Source organism: Glycine max, chromosome 20 (assembly GCF_000004515.6).
Source record: "Glycine max cultivar Williams 82 chromosome 20, Glycine_max_v4.0, whole genome shotgun sequence".
NCBI classification, from domain to species: domain Eukaryota; kingdom Viridiplantae; phylum Streptophyta; class Magnoliopsida; order Fabales; family Fabaceae; genus Glycine; species Glycine max.
This window is the reverse complement of record NC_038256.2, coordinates 30,682,138-30,703,270: the sequence shown is the minus strand read 5'-3', so window position 1 is coordinate 30,703,270 and position 21,133 is coordinate 30,682,138. Positions and strand designations below refer to the sequence as shown.

The window sequence follows — 21,133 nt, the reverse complement described above, 5'->3', positions numbered from 1 at the left end:
TCCACCCCCTCACCAAAACCTGGTCCTTCGACCCCACCCTCTCCACGCACTCCTCGAGTTGTTGCTAAATCTCAACACGCTCTTCGTCGGGCTCAATATGTTAGTATAGAGCAATAAAAGAAGAGAAAGAAATAAAGGGAAGAAAGAAAAAGACACATAGTTTAACGTGGTTCAGCACACAATGTATGTGCCTACGTCCACGGCTACACTAGGAGAACTTTTTATTACTTGCACATAAAAGCTTACAAAGTGTCTCTATATATAACACTAATGAGACACAAGTTTTTACAAACCAAGCGATGTGGGACTAAGACCACACAAGTTTTACAGACTAAGCGATGTGGGACAAAGGAACTAAGACCACAAACTCTAACAATTCTCCCACTTGGGGTCTAAGTTCCAAACTCTAGCAGCTCCTTGTAAGCAATGAGTTCATCGACTCTTTACCTAGTGTAGCGCCTTCATCTTCAATTATCCTTGAAGGCCAACTGAGGCAATGCAAAGCCTCAGTTTGTCAGTTGTAACAGCTTTAGTCAACATATCTGCTGGATTCTCTGATCCTAAGATCTTCAATAAAGATAAGTCTCCATCATTTATCAACTCCCTGATAAAATGGTATCTTAATTGAATATGCTTGCATCTAGAATGGAAGACTGGATTCTTAGCAAGACTTATAGCACTTTGACTGTCACTAAACATTGGAGCATCATCTTGTTCTTTCCCCAATTCATTGAGAAAATTCTTTAGCCAAATCATCTCCTTAGCTGCTTCTGAGATAGCTATGTACTCGGCTTCCGTGGTTGAGAGAGCAACTCTATCTTGAAGTTTAGACTTCCAACTCACAGCAGTACCTCCCAAGGTAAAAATGTAGCCAGTGGTGCTCTTCTTGGTATCAAAATCTCCTCCCAAGTCTGCATCTGAAAATCCCTGTAAAGTGAGATTGCCTTTTCTGAAGCACAAACACATCTTTGAAGTACCCTTCAGATATCTGAGTATCCACTTTACACCTTCCCAATGCTCCTTTGCTGGATTTGATAGGAACCTACTGACAACTCCCACTGCATGTGCTATGTCAGGTTTGGTACACACCATAACATACATCAAACTCCCAACTGTTGATGCATATGGTACTCTTGACATGTAACATTTTTCTTCATCTGTCTGCAAAGATTGCTTCTTTGAAAACTTCAAATGAGATCCCAAAGGGGTATTCCTGGTCTTAGAGTCTCCAAGGTAAAACCTGTCAAGCAACTTGTGTATATATTTCTCCTGAAACAGCTTCAAAATTCCTTATGATCTGTTTCTAAGAATTCTCATACCAAGGATTTGTTTAGCTGGACCAAGATCCTTCATTTCAAAGTTTTCTGCCAACTGCTGCTTCAACCTGTTAATTTCTGCCATACTGGATCCTGCAATCAACATGTCATCAACATACACAACAAGGATAACATAACTATTAGTATATTTTTTAACATAGCATCAATGGTCCATGTCACATCTTTTGAATCCTGAGTTGCTCATAAACTCATTAAACTTCTTGTACCACTGCCTCGGTGCTTGTTTCAAGCCATACAAACTTTTGTGAAGCTTGCATACAAGATTCTCCTTGCCTGACACTTCAAAACCTTCTGGTTGGGTCATATAGATGTCTTCCTCTAAATCCCCATGCAAGAATGCAGTTTTAACATCTAACTGCTCCAAGTGAAGATTCTCTGCAACTACTATGCTCAGAATAACTCTGATGGTAGTCATCTTTACAACTGGAGAGAAGATCTCTGTGAAATCAATTCCTTGTTTCTGTTGAAACCCTTTCACCACAAGTCTCGCCTTGTATCTTCTTCTATCGTCAGATTCTTCCTTTAGCCTATAGACCCACCTATTCTGTAACGCCTTCTTTCCTTCTGGCAATTCAGTTAAAGACCACGTCTTATTCTTCTGAAGGGATGTCATCTCATCTTTCATCGCTAGCTCCCACTCAATAGTGTCATTCCCCTGTGTAGCCTCATTGAAACATTCTGGCTCACCAGCATCAGTTAACAACAAATAATGCAATGAAGGGGAATACCTATCTGGTGGTACTGAAATTCTGCTAGATTTTCTTGGAGGAGTTGATGGTTCTGGTTCTAACTCAACCTCTACGCCTATACTCTGGTTTCTGTTGGCTACATCAGTTTCTGAAATTTCTTCAAGTGTTGCTTTCTCAGAAATTTCTAACAGTTTACTTGCACATGTAGATTCTGCAGAAAATTTGTCCTTATAAAATAAGTTCTCATTAAAAGTAACATTTCTGCTTCTGATAACTTTCTTGGTTTGGTCATCCCAAAACCTGTAGTCATACATGTCAGATCCATAACCAATAAAATAACACTTCCTCGCCTTCGGATCCAATTTATCTCTACTATTAGAGTCTGTCAGTATATATGAAACACAACCAAAAATTCTCAAATGTGAAAGTTTTACCTCCTTTCCAGACCATACTTCTTCAGGCAACTGATAATTCAAAGGAACTGATGGTCCTCTATTGATGAGATATGCTGCTGTGTTTATTGCTTATGCCCAGAATGCTTTAGGCAAGCCAGATTGGATCCGCATACACCTTGCTCTCTCATTCAAGGTTCTATTCATCCTTTCTGCAACACCATTTTGCTCAGGTGTTCCTGGTATTGTCTTGATCATTCTGATCCCATGTTCTGAACAGAAGTCTTTAAACTCCTGACTATCATACTCCCCACCATTGTCAGATTTCAGACTTTTAACCTTTAGACCTGTCTGATTTTCAACTTCTGTTTTCCACCTTTTAAACACAGAAAACACATCAGATTTATTTTTAAGAAAATAAACCCATACCTTTCTGGTAGAGTCGTCGATAAAGGTGACATAATAGCGTGAGTTTCCAACAGATTTCACTGGGGCTGGCCCCCAAACATCTGTGTGCACCAATTCTAGCTTTTCAGCTTTCAGAGTCTTCCCTGCCCTTGAGAAACTGACCTTTTTCTGCTTTCCAAGGATACAATGTTCACAAGCACCAACATCAACATGCTTGAGGCTTGATAGCTTACCCTTTGCCGCCATAAGCTTCATTCCTTTTTCACTCATATGTCCAAGTCTTTGATGCCACATGGTTGAATTATTGACAGCCTCAGTAACTGCTACCATATCCTCATCTGCAATCATGTAAAGAGATCCTCGCTTCTTTCCACGAGCCACAATGAGATTGCCTTTTGTTACCTTCCAAGCTCCATCTCCAAAAGTGGTGTGATGTCCCTCATCATCCAACTACCCTATAGATATTAAATTTCTCTTTAAGGCAGGAATATGTCTGACATTGTGCAATGTCCGTAGGGATCCACTGGAGGTCTTGATGTTGATATCACCTCTTCCGACAATGTTAAGAGATTTTCCATCTGCAAGGTAAACTTTTCCAAATCTTCCAGAAACATAGTTAGACAATAAATCTTTAGAGGGAGTAGTGTGGAACGACGCACCTGAGTCCATGATCCATGAATCAATAGGACTATCCAAACTGCAAATTAATGCATCATCAAGTTCATCAGTTGCTGCATTTGCGGATTCATCATCATCGCGCTTCTTGTTTTTGTGCGACTTGTTCTTCTTTGGTGCCTTGCACTGATTGCTAAAGTGACCTCTCTTGTCACAATTCCAACAAGTAACATCACTTTGAAATTTTCTCTGACCTTTCCCTCTTGACTTTGATCTGCCTCGACCATTCTGACCTTTCTGGGTAGTCCTTCCCCTGCCTTCAGTATTCAATGCTGAATTGGAAACATGACTGGAAGATTCTCCTGAATCTCTCTTGCGAACATCTTCGCTCAAGATCAAGTCACGGATGTCACTAAGCTTTAATGTGTTCTCCCTTGTAGAACTACTAACTGCAGTAACAGTTGCAGCCCAACTATCCGGTAGTGATGACAATAGAATCAATGCCTTCACCTCATCCTCAAATTTAATCTGCACAGATTCCAATTGGGCAAGAATAGTATTAAACTCATTAATATGATCAGTTACAGAGATACCTTCTCCCATCTTGAGGTTGAACAACCGGCGCATCAAGTATACTTTGTTGGCTGCTGACGGCTTCTCGTACATATTTGATAATGCCTTCATTAAGCCTGCAGTAGTCTTCTCGTTCACGATGTTGAACGCGACGTTCTTGGCTAATGTCAATCTGATCACGCCAAGAGCCTGTTGATCTAGCAAGTTCCATTCTTCTTGCTTCATGTCTTCTGGCTTAACCCCTGATAAGGGCTGATACAGCTTCTTCTGATATAGATAATCCTCTATCTGCATCTTCCAAAAGCTGAAATCTCTGCCATCGAACTTCTCGATCTTCACCTTCCCCTCTTCTAATGCCATTGCTCCCACTGCCTCCTCTAAACTGAGAAGACTCCCACTAATTCCTTTAAACTAAGGAAATCCCGTGGAGTAACCAAAAGCTCTGATACCAGTTGTTAGTATAGAGCAATAAAAGAAGAGAAAGAAATAAAGGGAAGAAAGAAAAAGACACACAGTTTAACGTGGTTCAGCACACAATGTATGTGCCTACGTCCACGGCTACACTAGGAGAACTTTTTATTACTTGCACATAAAAGCTTACAAGGTGTCTCTATATATAACACTAATGAGACACAAGTTTTTACAAACCAAGCGATGTGGGACTAAGACCACACAAGTTTTACAGACTAAGCGATGTGGGACAAAGGAACTAAGACCACAAACTCTAACACAATACGGTCTGTCGTTTACACTCTCTCGAGATCTGAACGAGTCTGAAGGACTTAATCTTCTAAGAGCTTCATGATTTTGTCCTTGGCATCCTCCAATTCTGGCACGAATCTGGAGTACGAAACATAGGGATTTAGCAAATCTCCCAATGTATTATGGTTCACAAGGAGGCCTTTCTGCAGGTGAATTGCATTTGAGTTTTTTTGACAAAAGAGGTGATTTTCTCCGCGAGACATCTTCATCCAAGGCCAAAAGGGAGTGCAACTGCAGAATAGAACTTATTGCCCGTGCCTCCCAGTTTTAACGCGAAGTTTGTCGAAATCAAGATTTTCCAACTTGCTAAGCACAGGTTGAATTGAAATGGGATATCCAACTTTTCTGCCTTTTGAGTGAGCACAGGGTTGTACAATGCATAGGATAAGATTGATGATATCAAAAGCATAAGGGTAAGAGGCCTTTTTTCCACTAAATCCAGCGCAAATTTATGGAGAAAAGTGGGGAAGCGGGTTGGGGTAAAAAACACACAAAGTAAAAACTGTGAACCTTTTTACGTGCCTATCTGACATTGACACGTGACAGTCAACATCACTGTCTAACGGTCAACGTCCAATTGTGACGTCGGGGGGACTAACATTGCACTTTTTTACAAAATAAAGGACACAATTTATGAATTAATTTACCAGGGGACCAAATACGAAATTGGAGCTAAAATGGGAGACCAAAAGTGCAATTTTGCCTTCTCTTTTTTTATACTCTACATCATCAAACTCTTGAAGTTTTAGGATACTCGAGTGTAAGGGTCTTTGTGGTGCACTTTGGTCTAATTTTTAAAAACATTTATCCCAAACAAACATAAATTAATAATGTGATTTAATTTGGTTTGATTTAAATATAGCATCAAATTCAAACTAAAACAAATTAATATTTATGGTTTAATTCGATTCCACCATTTTTTAATCTATTATCTTAATGTAAAATTTATTCACTAAAATTACATAATTATTATGCTATATATATTTTTCTTTAAAATAATGTTCTTATTAAATTTAGTTTCATATTTTAGTTATAAAAAATTACTTCGATTTAGTATTTTTATAAAATAATATTACCAACTGTTTTTACAACATAATAATAAATTGTTCATCACTTTGTATTAAACATTATTTTTTAACAATAATAATAAATCATTTTCTAGCATATGAAAGTAAAATATGCACCATAATTACAAAGAAAAGAAAATGTCACAAGTTATTTAATACTTATTATTAATTATTATGACAAAAATCACATATTTCAAACTTGTTGTAGAAAGAAGTACACTAAAGTTCACATACTATAATCATTAAAATTTTAAAATAATATACTAGCTACATAATGTTAAGTATCCATTAAAGATGTAAAGCTTTTGGGAGGAAGGTTTAATTGGCACATAACTCAAACGAGTAGCATTTCCTTCCATAAAAAGCTTGCCAAATGTTTGTGTGATCTCAGTTGGAGAATGCAATTCCAAGAAGCTATTGTTGAGGTCTTGTTGAAATGTCACTCTGACCATAACACCTTAATTTTGAGATGTGGTGGTTTTCTTGGTCTTAGTGTTGCTCGTCCTTTTTCGCTTTGAAGCTGCTTTGTGTATAACTCGTATAGGTCTTTAGTTGGTGATCGAGGCCGTACCCAAATTAAATAAACATTAAAATGTAGTAACTAGGAAGTGATCTTAGGTCGTTTCCCAACGAGCAATGATAAACCAAATATTCATAACAGATAGTAAGAAATAGTAACAAATTGGGGGGGGGGGGGGGTTGTTTGCTTTTGTAAATTAAATAGCGAGTAAAATTGAATTAGAAAAATATCAGAATTAAAATACATTGCTTCCCCTTGATTCACAAACAAGTCTCTTATCCTAAGTTGCGAGAATTTATCCTTTATCAGTTTAATCACTTAATCCAACCCTAAATTAAATTACTAAGCGAAATTTAACATAAGACATTCATTATGTGATTAAGCAACACATACACCAATTACTCATAAACGATCATTAAGCATGAACATAAATTAAGCACAGAGACAATTAATCAAGCACTAAGCATGCATGAATTAATAGCAACAAATTTAGAGTAATTAGTGTAGAGGAAAAACTGAACAGAATTTAACAGTAATAACAGAACCTCAAAGAGAACTGCGCTTGATCCTCAAGAGAAAGCAACGCTGGGGACTTAGCCTTCCATTAATCAATAGATAACAAACTTATAAATTGAAGAACGAAATTTTATTGCTATTGGAATTGCAAAACGAAAAAATGTCTCAAAGAAAAAGCCTAAAACTAGAAAACGAAAATAGGAGAGAGAGAAGAGAGAGAAAAGAAAGAGAGAGCTAAACTAGAACCTTGGTGCTGTTAAATAGTTTTTCAGCCCTAAAGCTTACAAATCTGTTTTAAATCCAAGCCCATAAATAAAATAAAATCAAATCTAGATAAGATAAGATAAGATAAGATTTAGATGAAATAATATCTAGATGAGATCAAATCTAAATAATATCTAGATAAGATAAGATAAGATCTAATTTTGTAGAATAAAATAGTCTGCTCTCTTCAAGTCCAAGTCCAATTCTGGATTCAAGCCCAAGCCCAATTCTGGATTCAAGCCCAATGCTTCATTAATTCCTGAAATTAGATTAAAAACATCAAATTAGCTAAATGGGCCCAAATAATAAAACTGCCTACTTAATTTGACAATTAAGATTAATCAGTACTTAAAATGGTGCAAAAAGGGTTAAGAAATAGGAGAAAATAATGGCACATCAGTTGGTTATGCTTGGTTTAGAAGAAGAGGAAATATTGCGGGGTACTTCAAGGAGGTTAAAAATGATTCCAAAATCTTTAACAAAGAGATATTTGGCAATATTTTCCAACGTAAAAGAGAGCTTAAGTCCAAAATTTGTGGTATTGAAATATCATTGGAGTATGTGGATTTTGCCTCCCTTTTTATTCTCTATCACAAGCTTAAGAAGGATTATGAAACAATGTTTTTCCAAGAGGAAACTCTTTGGTACCAGAAAAACAAAGAAAATTGGGTGAGGTTGGGAAGCAAGAATTCAACTTTCCTTCATGCCCAAATTGTTGTGAGAAGAAAAATCAATAAAATTCAACCTATCTTCTACAAGTTATTCTAGGAAGTTGTTAGGGATGATGTTTGGCTCTTTGTGAAGAATGCCTTTGAGAGTGGCACCTTTGATCCTTAGGTTGATGAAACTTTAGTTGTGCTAATTAAGAAAGTGGACACCCCTAAATATATATATAAAGGACTTCAGACCCATCAATTTGTGTAATGTACAAACTGATATCTAAATTGCTTGTTATTAGGTTGAGATCTTTCCTGGAGACTTTGGTTAACCCTCTCTTGAGCAACTTTATCCTAGGGAGAAGCATAGGTGATAATGTTATCATATTGCAAGAGGTGATTAATAATTGCATTATTTGCTTACCTTTTTGGTACACATAATTGCATTTATCTTACCTTTTCCTTAATTAGATTCTTGTTTCTCTCTTCTTTTAGTTAGAATTTAGCTTTTAGGAATCCTTCAAGTATGTTTAGGTTTTAGAATCAATTTTTATGTTTTCTTATGTATTAAATGAAGGCTTGGAAGCTTTTTGTTGAAGGAGGATGAATCAAAATAAAAAATAAAATATTTTCAATTCTAGCCTAGCTAGACAGAGTGTATCATGCCCAGCCAGAAGGGTAAGTAGCCATCCAGATTCTAAGATGCTCCCAGCCCAGCGAGCAACTGTCTCACCTAACCATAATTCTTTTAGAGAGCAACTCATTTTGAAGACATTTCTAGCCCAACCAACACAAGGGCATCTCGCCCCAACCATGTAGTTTCAATACTTATTATTGGAGCTCTAGCCCAGCAAGCAGTGGCGGACCTACATTGGTTTGAGGGTGTGCATTTGCACCCCCTCATTTTTTAAAATTCATTAATTTTGTAAATAAAATCTTATATTTTTATATTTTATTTTATTTATATTTATATAATTGAATCCACTAATTTTATTTTTTATAATTTGCACCTACTGACTCAGGGTCTTGGATCCGCCACTGCCAGCAAGAATATTGGCTCGCTTTTAAAAAATGTTGCATTGTCACTTGATGAAAAAAAGACAAATCCATTAAAGGGAGTTTTTGGAAAGAAATCAAAACACTCTCTTCGAAAAAACTAGGTTTTGGACATGTGCAACTGCATGGGACTCTCTCCTTCCTTCATTTTCCACCTTCTTCTTCACCTCACCATTTTTTAAGCTCATCTTACCCATGAGTAGCTGAGCTTCCCTTTGATTGGGGTTTGGTGTAACTAAACCCAAACTCGTGTATATCTTTTGAGTTATTGGTAAATGTTTATTGTTCTATGTTAAGTGCTTTCTTTTTTGCTTAATGTTTGCTTTGACTTGATCGTCCATTTTATGGTTTAAATGCAATTGGAAAATGTATTTGAACTATGAACTGCAGAAGAGCACCTAATGGGTATTGTTGCTAGGAATAGAGCAAGACCCATTAGTCACCTTTGACTCTTTTTTCTTAAAGCAAGTAACTTGGCTAAGCAATGCAAGGGATTGGTAGTTTAGTCATGGTACTTAGACTCTTCTCGTAAGGAATTAGGGATTGGGCATTTTTATGAGTTGATGATAACAAAGGAATGATAAACATAGATTAATAGCTTGTTTATGCATGAGGGATTGGTTTAGTGAAGTCAAACCCCAATCATTTTCTTCTATTGTGTTTCATGTAACTCCTCTTTGTAACCTAGATCTTTGAGAATCAAAAACCTTTTGTATTAGTTTTATTTCAAGTCTTCACCTTAAACTTCAAATCTTAATCATTGTTAATTTAAATTTACTCTATATTTGTCTACTATTTAAAAAGTGTATAAATTGCCAAATATTGCACAAGTCCTTTGGAAAAATGATACTTGGACTTTCTATTTTATGCTACTTGTGTGATTTGGTATGTTTGTGATCGAGGCCGTACCCGAATCAAATAAACATGAAAATGCAGTAACTAGGAAGTGATCCTAGGTCATTTCCCAACGAGCAGTGACAAGCCAAATGTTCATAATATACTTGCAGTAACAGTAACGATGGGGGGGGGGGGGGTTTGGTTGTTTGGTAATTAAAGAGCAGAACAAATAAAATGGAATACGAAACTACTAATATTAAAAACGGGTTGTTTCCTCTGATTCAGAAGCCACTCTCTTATCCTGGGTTATGGAGAATTCGTCCCTAACAGTCAACCACTTAATCCAACCCTATTTCAATTTACTAAGCGAAAATCAACTTAGGGTTTTCAATACGTGATTAGGCACCACATACACCAGTTAGCCCTTCGTCCATTAAGCATGAACGCAAGTTAGGCTCAGAGGCAATTAATCGAACACGAAGCGTGCACTGATTAATATTCACGAATTTGGGATACTGGTGAAGGGAGAACTGCCAGGAAACCACATTACAAGCGAAACCTCAAAGAGAGTTGGGCTTCGTCCTCAAAAGGAAACAACACCAGAAAATCTAGCCTTCCATTGATTCAAACAGAAAACGCAATTGAAACATGAAGCAGAAACGTAAATGAACGGAAACGTAAATGAACAGAAACGTAAACGAACAGAAATGTAAAATGGAACAGAAACGTAAATGAGAGTAGAAGAAGAAGCAAGAACGAAATTGTAATTAGAAGCAGAAAACGTAAAATTAAATTGCATTACGAACTCAGAAGCATCAAAACAGAAAAACGAAAACCCTAAAACAAAGCTCTGAATAATGAATAGCATAACAGAATAGAATGCCTTCATGAATCCCAAGGCAACTATTTAAAAAGAGTCACTCAAAGTCACTGGGCCCTATTACAATACTCTGGCCCAAAACGAAATAAACACTGAACAACATAAAATAAAATTGCGAAATTTCCTAATTAGAAATTAACTAAGGTAAGCGCTGCTTTATTTGCCCTCTTCAAGTCCACAACCAAAATCCGGATTAAGCCCAATGTTTCATTAATTTCTGAAATTAGATTAAAAACATCAAATTAGCTAAATGAGCCCAAATAATAAAACTGCCTAATTAATTGACAATTAAGACCAATCAATAATTAAAATGGTGCAAAAAGGGTTTAGAAAATAGAAGAAAATGATGGCACATCAAAACCCCCCATACTTAGCCTTTTGCACTCCTGGGCAAAATGAAACAAAGAACAAAATCCAAGGATATCAAAGGGAGACAAACAAAAACATTCACATATTTCTCAATGAACATCAAGGAATGAAAGGAATGGGTAACATCTAACATAAGGAGATCCAAAAAGTCAAGACATTCATGAAAATCATCCAAGCAACCCAATCATGGCAAAATAGTTAATCAGCTCAAGAATGAAAAGTGATAAAGCCTCACAAGATATACACTCTATCTCTCAAGTGTCTAGGCTACTATTTACCCTCAAAGCACCCATGAAAGCAAACACCACATAAACTTGGCAAGATTCTAAAATTGACAATCAACCCATAAACACAAGCACATGAGGATCAAAAGGTCTTTTAAGGTTGTAATGGGGCCAAGGACAAGGTATGGAGAAATATGGAATAAGTGGCTAAATCCTAAAGGAATAGAGGAGCAAAGGGGAATAAGTGCATATTAAGGAAAAAATAAGAAAATAAAAAGAAGTAAAGATAAAAATTAAACATGAAGAGTAGAACCAAGAGTTTCATCATTCTTGTGCCATTTAAGATCTTATTCACTCAACTTTATTGCTTTTCTTTTTCTTTTTTCGAATTTTTTTTTCTTTTCTTTTTTTTTTTTAATTACTCTTTAGCCTTTGAGAAACAACATTTCATTCAGCATGTCCAACATTTAACCAATATACAATGTACATCAAGTATGGCCCAAAATACATCATGAAGCATAGCCAACAAAACAAGTTGTCCAATGAAACAAAAACCCCCCACACTTATTCCCAAAACAATTCCAAAGCTCCAAAATTCCTTAAGGATATGATAATATCATGGTTTTTCACTTAAGGCTTGTAGTGAGCTTCAAAACAAGGAAAGGGAAACAAGGCTCAAAAGGGCTATCAAAGGAATTAATTCAAGGTAAGTCCATTTGGCTAGAAGCTTATAAGAACAAAATTGCCTTAATCATTTCCAAATATGCATGTGAATTAGGACACATCAACAAGAATCAAGCCAAGGCTATTGTGCAAGCAATCAATGGGGCAAAACACACCAAATGATTATAATGATGGATGGCTCAAATTCTCACAAAGGTAAAATCATCACTTTCAAATTGAGCTTTCAAAACTATCATGACATGTAGAGAAGAATCAAGGATTTCAAGTCACAAAATGTCAAGAACTTTTATTTTCAAAACAATTACCCATTTCTTGAACATATCCTATAATTCAAAGAAAAACATGCAAAGTCGTACGTGCACACGAAATTGACCCAAAATATTAAACTAAAAATTCGACGAAACTAACAACATTAACAAATTAACACAACTAACAAATTAACAAAACCAACAAAACTAGCAAAACCAAAGAACACTCCCCCCCCATACTTAAACAACACATTGTCCTCAATGTAGCACAATTAAAAGATTAAAAACAATTAAATCATCAAAGAGAATCGGACAAGTGTAATAAAAGCAAAGAAGGAGATAGGAAAAGAAAAACTCCCTAAGTCATGGTGGAGGAAGAGTAGGGTGGAGTAAGGAAGTCTCTTCCACCACTACGTCCACTAAAGAAGGGTTCGTGAGGAATGGCTTAAGTCGATGTCCGTTGACCTTGAAGCTCTTGTTTGTGGAGTCGCTTTTGATCTCAACTGTACCATAAGGAAAAACATTAGTAACAACAAAAGGACCAATCCACTTAGACCTCAACTTACCACTCATGAGTCCAAGCCTCGAATTATACAATAATACTTTTTGCCCAACCACGAAGTCTTTTTTAACTATCATGCTATCATGGAACTTCTTGGTCTTTTCTTTGTAGAACTTGGCATTCTCGTAGGCTTCTAGGCGGATTTCATCTAACTCACTCAGTTGCAACTTCCTTTCCTCGCCAGCTTGATCCATAGAGAAGTTGCAAGTCTTCACTGCCCAGTATGCTTTGTGCTCAATTTCCACTGGAAGATGACATGTCTTTCCAAAGACAACCCGATAAGGAGACATTCCTATGGGTGCTTTGTAGGCAGTCCGATGTGCCCAGAGAGCATCATCAAGCCTGGTACTCCAATCTTTCCTGCTTGGCTGCACAATCTTCTCTAGAATTCTCTTGATTTCCCTGTTAGAAATTTTTGCCTGTCCATTAGTCTGGGGGTGGTATGGTGTGGATACCCTGTGTACCACCCCGTACTTTTTAAGCAGGGCATGCATTGTCCTGTTGCAAAAATGGGTTCCTTGATCACTAACAATTGCTTTAGGTACTCCAAACCTGCAAAACAGATTAGACCTGACAAAGTCTGCGACAACTTTAGCATCATTAGTTCTAGTGGGCTTGGCTTCCACCCATTTTGAAACATAATCAACTGCAAGGAGAATATAAACATAACCAAAAGAGACAGGAAGAGGACCCATGAAATCTATACCCCAGACATCAAACACCTCACAGAATAGCATAGGTTGCTGAGGCATTTGTTGTCGCCATGTAAGTGTATTTCCTGCTCTCTGACACTGCTCACAAGTGCTGCAGATCTTCCACGCATCTTTAAAGATGGTGGGCCAATAAAAACCACAATCAAGCACTTTGCGAGCTGTCCTTTGAACACCCAGATGACCTCCCGGTGCAGAAGAATGACAGAATTGCAGGACTGAGTCAGTCTCATGATCTGGAATGCACCGTCTAATGACCTGATCACTGCACAATTTCCACAAGTAGGGGTCATCCCAAATAAAATGCTTAGCATCACTTTTAATCTTATCTTTTTGGGCCTTAGATGCTAAGGGAGGAAAAACAGAGGCAACTAAATAATTGACAATGTTAGCAAACCAGGGAGTAGAAAGAGAGTTAGAAATACTATACAATATATACAAATGATCATCCGGGAAATCATCCCGAATAGGTGAATCTGCATCAGAGACACGTTCGATCCGACTCAAATGATCAGCAACTAGATTTTGTGCTCCGCTCTTATCACGGATCTCCAAGTCAAACTCTTGGAGCCAGAGCATCCATCGGATCAACCTAGGCTTAGAATCAGCCTTCTTCAACAAGTACTTTAGAGCTGCATGGTCAGTATAAACAATAATGAGAGTACCAAGCAAATAAGATCGAAATTTTTCAAGAGCAAAAACTATGGCTAGAAGCTCTTTCTCAGTAGTAGTATAATTTGCTTGGGCAGCATCTAAAGTCCTAGAAGCATAATATATCACCCTGGGCAATTTATCAATTTTCTGAGCAAGGACAGCCCCCAATGCATAATATGATGCATCACACATAAGCTCAAAAGGGGCTGTCCAATCGGGTGCCTGGATGATGGGGGTGGTAGTCAACGCTCTTTTGAGGCAATCAAAAGCCTCTTTGCATCTGTCATTAAAGTCAAACTCCACCTCCTTTTGCAACAAGTTGGACAGTGGAAGGGCTACTTTGCTAAAATCCCTTATAAAGCACCTGTAGAATCCTGCATGACCAAGAAAAGATCGCACCTCTCGCACACAAGAGGGGTAAGGCAATTGTGAAATAACAGAAATTTTTGCAAGATCTACTTCAATACCCTTATTGGAAATAATGTGGCCTAAAACTATACCTTGCTCAACCATAAAATGACATTTTTCAAAATTTAGAACAAGGTTAGTTTCAATGCATCTATTCAAAACTTTTTCCAAACTATTCAAACAACCATCAAAAGAGGATCCATATACAGTGAAATCATCCATAAACACCTCTATGCAATTTTCTAAAAAATCACTGAAAATACTAATCATGCACCGCTGGAAGGTACCAGGGGCATTGCACAGGCCAAAAGGCATCCTCCTATAAGCAAAAGTGCCGAAGGGGCAGGTGAATGTGGTCTTTTCCTGATCCTCAGGAGCAATAGTAATTTGCATATAACCAGAAAAACCATCAAGGAAACAGTAGTGGGATTTACCTGCCCGGCGTTCAAGCATCTGGTCAATGAATGGCAGGGGAAAATGGTCCTTTTTGGTAACCTGGTTCAGCCTCCTATAGTCAATGCAGACTCTCCAACTGTTCTGCACCCGAGTAGGAATCAGCTCTTCCTTCTCATTTCTGATCACTGTGAGGCCAGTCTTTTTCGGGACTACCTGGACGGGACTCACCCATTGGCTGTCGGAGATAGGATAAATGATTCCAGCTTGCAAAAGCTTGGTTATCTCCTTCTTCACTACATCAAGAATCACCGGGTTGAGTCTTCTCTGTGGCTGTCTTACTGGTTTAGCTCCATCCTCTAAATTTATTCGATGCATACATGTGGATGGGCTAATACCAGGAATGTCCGCCAGGGTCCAGCCTATAGCCTTCTTATGCTTCTTGAGAACTGACAACAACTTCTCCTCTTGCTCATCAGCAAGGGAGGCAGATATAATCACTGGAAAACTCTTGCTATCATCCAAGTAAGCGTATTTTAAATTTGATGGCAGAGGCTTCAATTCTGGTGTGGTCAGCTGGACAGTGGTAGAAGGAGATGGTTTCTCAGCCTTTACCTCATAAAGAAAGTCAGAGGTATGTGTACTTCCTGAAACATGGTTAGTCCTATCTGACTCTATAAAATCAATCTCAAGAGGTAAAACACCACCACCAGGCATGCAATCAATATCACTCTCAGATTCACTCTCAGCATCAAATTCAGATATATGATCAAGTACAATTTCAGACTCAATGCATGAAGAGTGAGAGGCATGCAGATTAGAATAAAGATCAGTCATGTATTCATCAACAACATGGTCAATTATTTCAGCACGAAATACAGAAAGATCTTCAGATGGGTATTTCATAGCATCCAGAATATTAAAATGAACAGTTATATCACCAAACTCCATGGACAGTGTGCCTGCATAAACATCTATCTTAGTTCTAGCAGTTTTCATAAAGGGTCTGCCTAGAATGATGGGAACTGATCCTTGAGAAAATCCATCTTCCATATTCAAGATATAAAAATCAACAGGGAAAATCAGTTCACCAACTCTAACTAAGACATCTTCTATGAAACCAACAGGATAGGCAACACTTCTATTAGCTAAAAGAATTACCACATCAGTTGACTGCAAGGGACCTAGAGATAGAGAATTAAAAATCGACAGAGGCATAACACTAACAGAGGCTCCTAAATCTAGCATGGCATTGTCAAACTTACTATTCCCTATAATACAAGATATGCTGAATGTACCTGGATCTTTGCATTTTTCAGGAAGTTGAGGAACAGATTTACCAATCAATGCGGAGACATTTCTGCCCATGCTAATTCGTTCACTTCCTTTAAGCTTCCGCTTATTAGTGCACAGCTCCTTCAAGAATTTGGCATATCTTGGAATTTGCTTTATTGCATCCAACAGAGGTATGTTTACCTCTACTTTTCTAAACGTTTCCAAGATCTCTTTCTCTGCCTCTTCCATTTTTTTGTTGGAAACTGCTCTTGGAGGGAATGGAAGAGGGGGAATGTGCTGCTTCTGCAAATCAGAATTACCTGTGGAAGAAGATTCACCTGCACAGAAATTGTTAGGTAGATTTTTGTCATCACCTTTTTCTGGAATAGAGTGAAGTTTGGCAGGTTCATTTGCAGATGAGGAAGGTGCTACGGGTTGAGGTCCTTGACATTGCTTTCCCGACCTCAATGAAATGGCACTGACATTTTTGGGATTTTGGACAGCTTGAGAAGGCAGCTTGTCAGAATTCTGGGACTGTTGTTGATTCAATTGGGTAGCCAATTGTCCCATCTGATTGGTTAATCTCTGAATGGAGGCTCTGGTCTCTTGCTGAAACTGCATGTTCTGCATAGTCATTTGCCTCACAAGTTCTTCGAGGGAAGGTTGTGGAGGGGCCTCAACTGTTGGCTGTTTCTGGGGTTGTTTCTGTTGTTGGATTGGTGGAGGAATGTATGGTTTGCTTGGGCCAGCAGCATTTTGGAAGGAAGGAGCAGGCTGCTGTTGTTGTTGCTGAGGGCTGGACCATCTGAGGTTAGGGTGATTCCTCCATCCAGGGTTGTATCTATTGCTGGAAAGGTCATAATTGCTCTGCTGTGGTTGATTTTGCTGCTGAGGTTGAGGAGGTCTATTGTAAATATTTGCAGCATAAGCTTCAGGCTGCTCAATTGCTCCAGGTTGCTACATGGAAGGGCAAAGGTCTGTATGGTGGTCAGCAGAGGAGCACAAACCACAAACCCTTGCGACAGGTACAGATTTCTGATTCAAGGCCAGCTGGGTTACCAAGTTAACCAATGCATCCAGTTTGCCTTCAAGCTTCTTAGTTTCAGATGATGCAGATGGGTTTGTAGCTACCTCATGCACTCCTCTAATGACTATGGCATCATTTCTGGCGCTAAACTGCTGGGAGTTGGAGGCCATCTTCTTAATTAAATTTCTGGCTTCAGCAGGAGTCATGTCTCCAAGGGCTCCACCACTGGCAGCATCTATCATACTTCTCTCCATATTACTGAGTCCTTCATAAAAATATTGGAGAAGAAGCTGTTCTGAAATCTGATGGTGGGGGCAACTGGCACATAGTTTCTTAAATCTCTCCCAGTACTCATACAGGCTCTCTCCACTGAGTTGTCTAATACCTGAGATATCCTTCTTGATGGTTGTGGTCCTGGAAGCAGGAAAATTTTTTTCTAAGAATACTCTCTTAAGGTCATCCCAGCTCGTGATGGACCTTGGAGCAAGGTAATACAACCAGTCCTTTGCCACTCCCTCTAATGAATGAGGAAAAGCCTTCAGAAATATGTGATCCTCTTGGACATCTGGGGGTTTCATGGTGGAGCAGACAATGTGAAATTCTTTCAAATGTTTGTGCGGGTCTTCACCTGCAAGGCCATGAAACTTTGGAAGCAAATGAATCAGTCCAGTTTTAAGAACATATGGGACATCCTCATCAGGGTATTGGATGCACAAGCTTTCATAGGTGAAATCAGGTGCAGCCATTTCCCTTAGAGTCCTCTCACGAGGTGGAGGTTGTGCCATGTTCTCAGAATGTGCAAAATCAGAATGCTCAGAATCAGAATGCTCAAAATTATAATGCTCAAGATCAGGATGTTCAAAATCACCAATAACAGAATGCACAGATTCACCAGTTATGGAATGCTCAGAATGATCAAAAGGTATAAAATGATGCCTAACTAATCTATGAAATGTCCTATCTATATCAGGATCAAATGGTTGTAAGTCAGATGGATTGCCTCTAGTCATACACTACATTCAGCATGCACACAACTAGTTGCCTTGTCATGTAAATAAAGGTGTAGGTTTGAACTACAGCTACCCTCAAATGATATCCAAATGACTTGAAATTTTGTGAGCAACCTTATAAAATGATGAGAAGATAGCACAAAAAATTTCAGACAAAAATTCAAAGTCTAACTATGAAAGCTAAAATTGGTAGGTTAAGAAAAATAAGTGAATAAAACTTGAAAAATAAAAAACTTTTGACAGAATCGCTTTTTTTGGACGATGGAGACCTCAGCCGGCCTATGGCGGGCTGCCACGGCGTAGGAAATTTTTTTCTACCCCAAATGCATATATAATAATTGCGATTCTGATAACCGGAGCAAAAGTTATGGCCGTTTGAAGTTTTGACAAACACAAAATTTGCTAGTTTTTTGGAACTTTCAAATCTGACCAAACTAAAGGCTCTAGCTATTTTTCCCACACAATATGGATTAAAAGAAGTTACCACAAAAACATTCAGCCAAAAATAACAACCCTAGCTACTAAAACAAAAGATCCCAAATAATTCAGCATGGGTGGTCGCTAAAATCCGTCTCTAATTGATTTCTACTACTACTCTGTTTTTCTGCAAGCTGATTTCTACTACTACTCTGTTTTCAAGCTCAATCTTCACAGCAAAACACCCAAGACTGAAACAGGGGAAACGCTTAATGGTAAAACTGAAACAGAACACACATTAAACAAAATACCAGGACACTAAACAACACTAACACACATAATAACACAATACTAACAATTAAACATAAAACACGAAAGGATTAAACACACAACACTAGCTAGCTATTATGAACCTTTGGACACTGCTCCCCGGCAACGGCGCCAAATTTGATCGAGGCCGTACCCGAATCAAATAAACATGAAAATGCAGTAACTAGGAAGTGATCCTAGGTCGTTTCCCAACGAGCAGTGACAAGCCAAATGTTCATAATATACTTGCAGTAACAGTAACGATTGGGGGGGGGGGGTTTGGTTGTTTGGTAATTAAAGAGCAGAACAAATAAAATGGAATACGAAACTACTAATATTAAAAACGGGTTGTTTCCTCTTATTCAGAAGCCACTCTCTTATCCTGGGTTATGGAGAATTCGTCCCTAACAGTCAACCACTTAATCCAACCCTATTTCAATTTACTAAGCGAAAATCAACTTAGGGTTTTCAATACGTGATTAGGCACCACATACACCAGTTAGCCCTTCGTCCATTAAGCATGAACGCAAGTTAGGCTCAGAGGCAATTAATCGAACACGAAGCGTGCACTGATTAATATTCACGAATTTGGGATACTGGTGAAGGGAGAACTGCCAGGAAACCACATTACAAGCGAAACCTCAAAGAGAGTTGGGCTTCGTCCTCAAAAGGAAACAACACCAGAAAATCTAGCCTTCCATGGATTCAAACAGAAAACGCAATTGAAACATGAAGCAGAAACGTAAATGAACGGAAACGTAAATGAACAGAAACGTAAACGAACAGAAATGTAAAATGGAACAGAAACGTAAATGAGAGTAGAAGAAGAAGCAAGAACGAAATTGTAATTAGAAGCAGAAAAGGTAAAATTGCATTACGAACTCAGAAGCATCAAAACAGAAAAACGAAAACCCTAAAACAAAGCTCTGAATAATGAATAGCATAACAGAATAGAATGCCTTCACGAATCCCAAGGAAGCTATTTAAAAAGAGTCACTCAAAGTCACTGGGCCCTATTACAATACTCTGGCCCAAAACGAAATAAACACTGAACAACATAAAATAAAATTGCGAAATTTCCTAATTAGAAATTAACTAAGATAAGCGCTGCTTTATTTGCCCTCTTCAAGTCCACAACCAAAATCCGGATTAAGCCCAATGTTTCATTAATTCCTGAAATTAGATTAAAAACATCAAATTAGCTAAATGAGCCCAAATAATAAAACTGCCTAATTAATTGACAATTAAGACCAATCAATAATTAAAATGGTGCAAAAAGGGTTTAGAAAATAGAAGAAAATGATGGCACATCAGTTTGCCAAAGATATAATAATGATTAATAACTTGTCTAGGTATAAGAGGAAAAAAAGTGATGTTGTTTTCAAAATTGATCAAGAGAAGACTTATGACAAAGTTGAGTGGCTCTATCTACAACAATTTCTCATTGACCATGGGTTCCTAGATAATGTGGTTAAGTTGATTATGATGTTTGTCTCATCTACTACCTCTATGTGTATTCTCTGGAATAGGAGTAGATCTCTGACTTTCTTTCCAAAGTGAGGTTTGAGGCAAGGGGATCCTCTTTCCCCATATCTATTTATTCTCTGTATGGAAATATTAGGGGATAAGATCAATGTAGTTGTGGTGAATGGTGATTGAGCTCTTATTTCTTTGTCTAGAGGTGGGCCAAGCCTTTCTCGTTTGTTCTTCGTAGATGATGTGTTTCTCTTCTTAATAACAAAACCTTCCAAGGTGAGTGTTGACTCGATTGGCAAGTGAACCAAATCACACAAGTAGTAAATAAACGATTAGATCGAGTGTCGTGTCCACAAAGACTAAGTTTGTGTTAAACAATTTGTGTAAAGTTCTAAGCAAATGGAATAATTTGTTTAAAGGAATAAGTGCAAAATTTAAAGTCTATGAACTAGGAACAATGTAAAAATAGGACAAATTTTCACATGAGTAATTATATGAATACATAGAATGCAAAGGTTGCAAACATCAATTAAATGGAATAGTTAGGGATAATGGTGATACCAAACCAACATCTCAACAAGAATAAAGGGTTTTTCCCTACTTAATGAAGCTCCAATGTCATATTAACTCACAATAATCTTCTAACCTTGATCCCTCAAGTGATAGAAGCTAAAATACTTAACGCCACTCTTAATCCTTTAATAAGTGCAGTTAAATGATTTGATATGAGCAAGAGTATTTGAGAGACTAATGAAATCACTCTATCCCTGGAAGAGACACCCATTAGTTACCATT

At 37.8% G+C, this 21,133-nt stretch overlaps 1 non-coding gene across 1 annotated transcript; it reads left to right on the top strand.

Moving 5' to 3' along the window:
• Positions 1-17,426: 17,426 nt before the first annotated feature.
• On the top strand, positions 17,427-17,533 carry LOC113000880 (small nucleolar RNA R71). Its single transcript, XR_003266200.1, has one exon. It is a non-coding gene; the product is annotated as a small nucleolar RNA R71 (small nucleolar RNA).
• Positions 17,534-21,133: the final 3,600 nt, after the last annotated feature.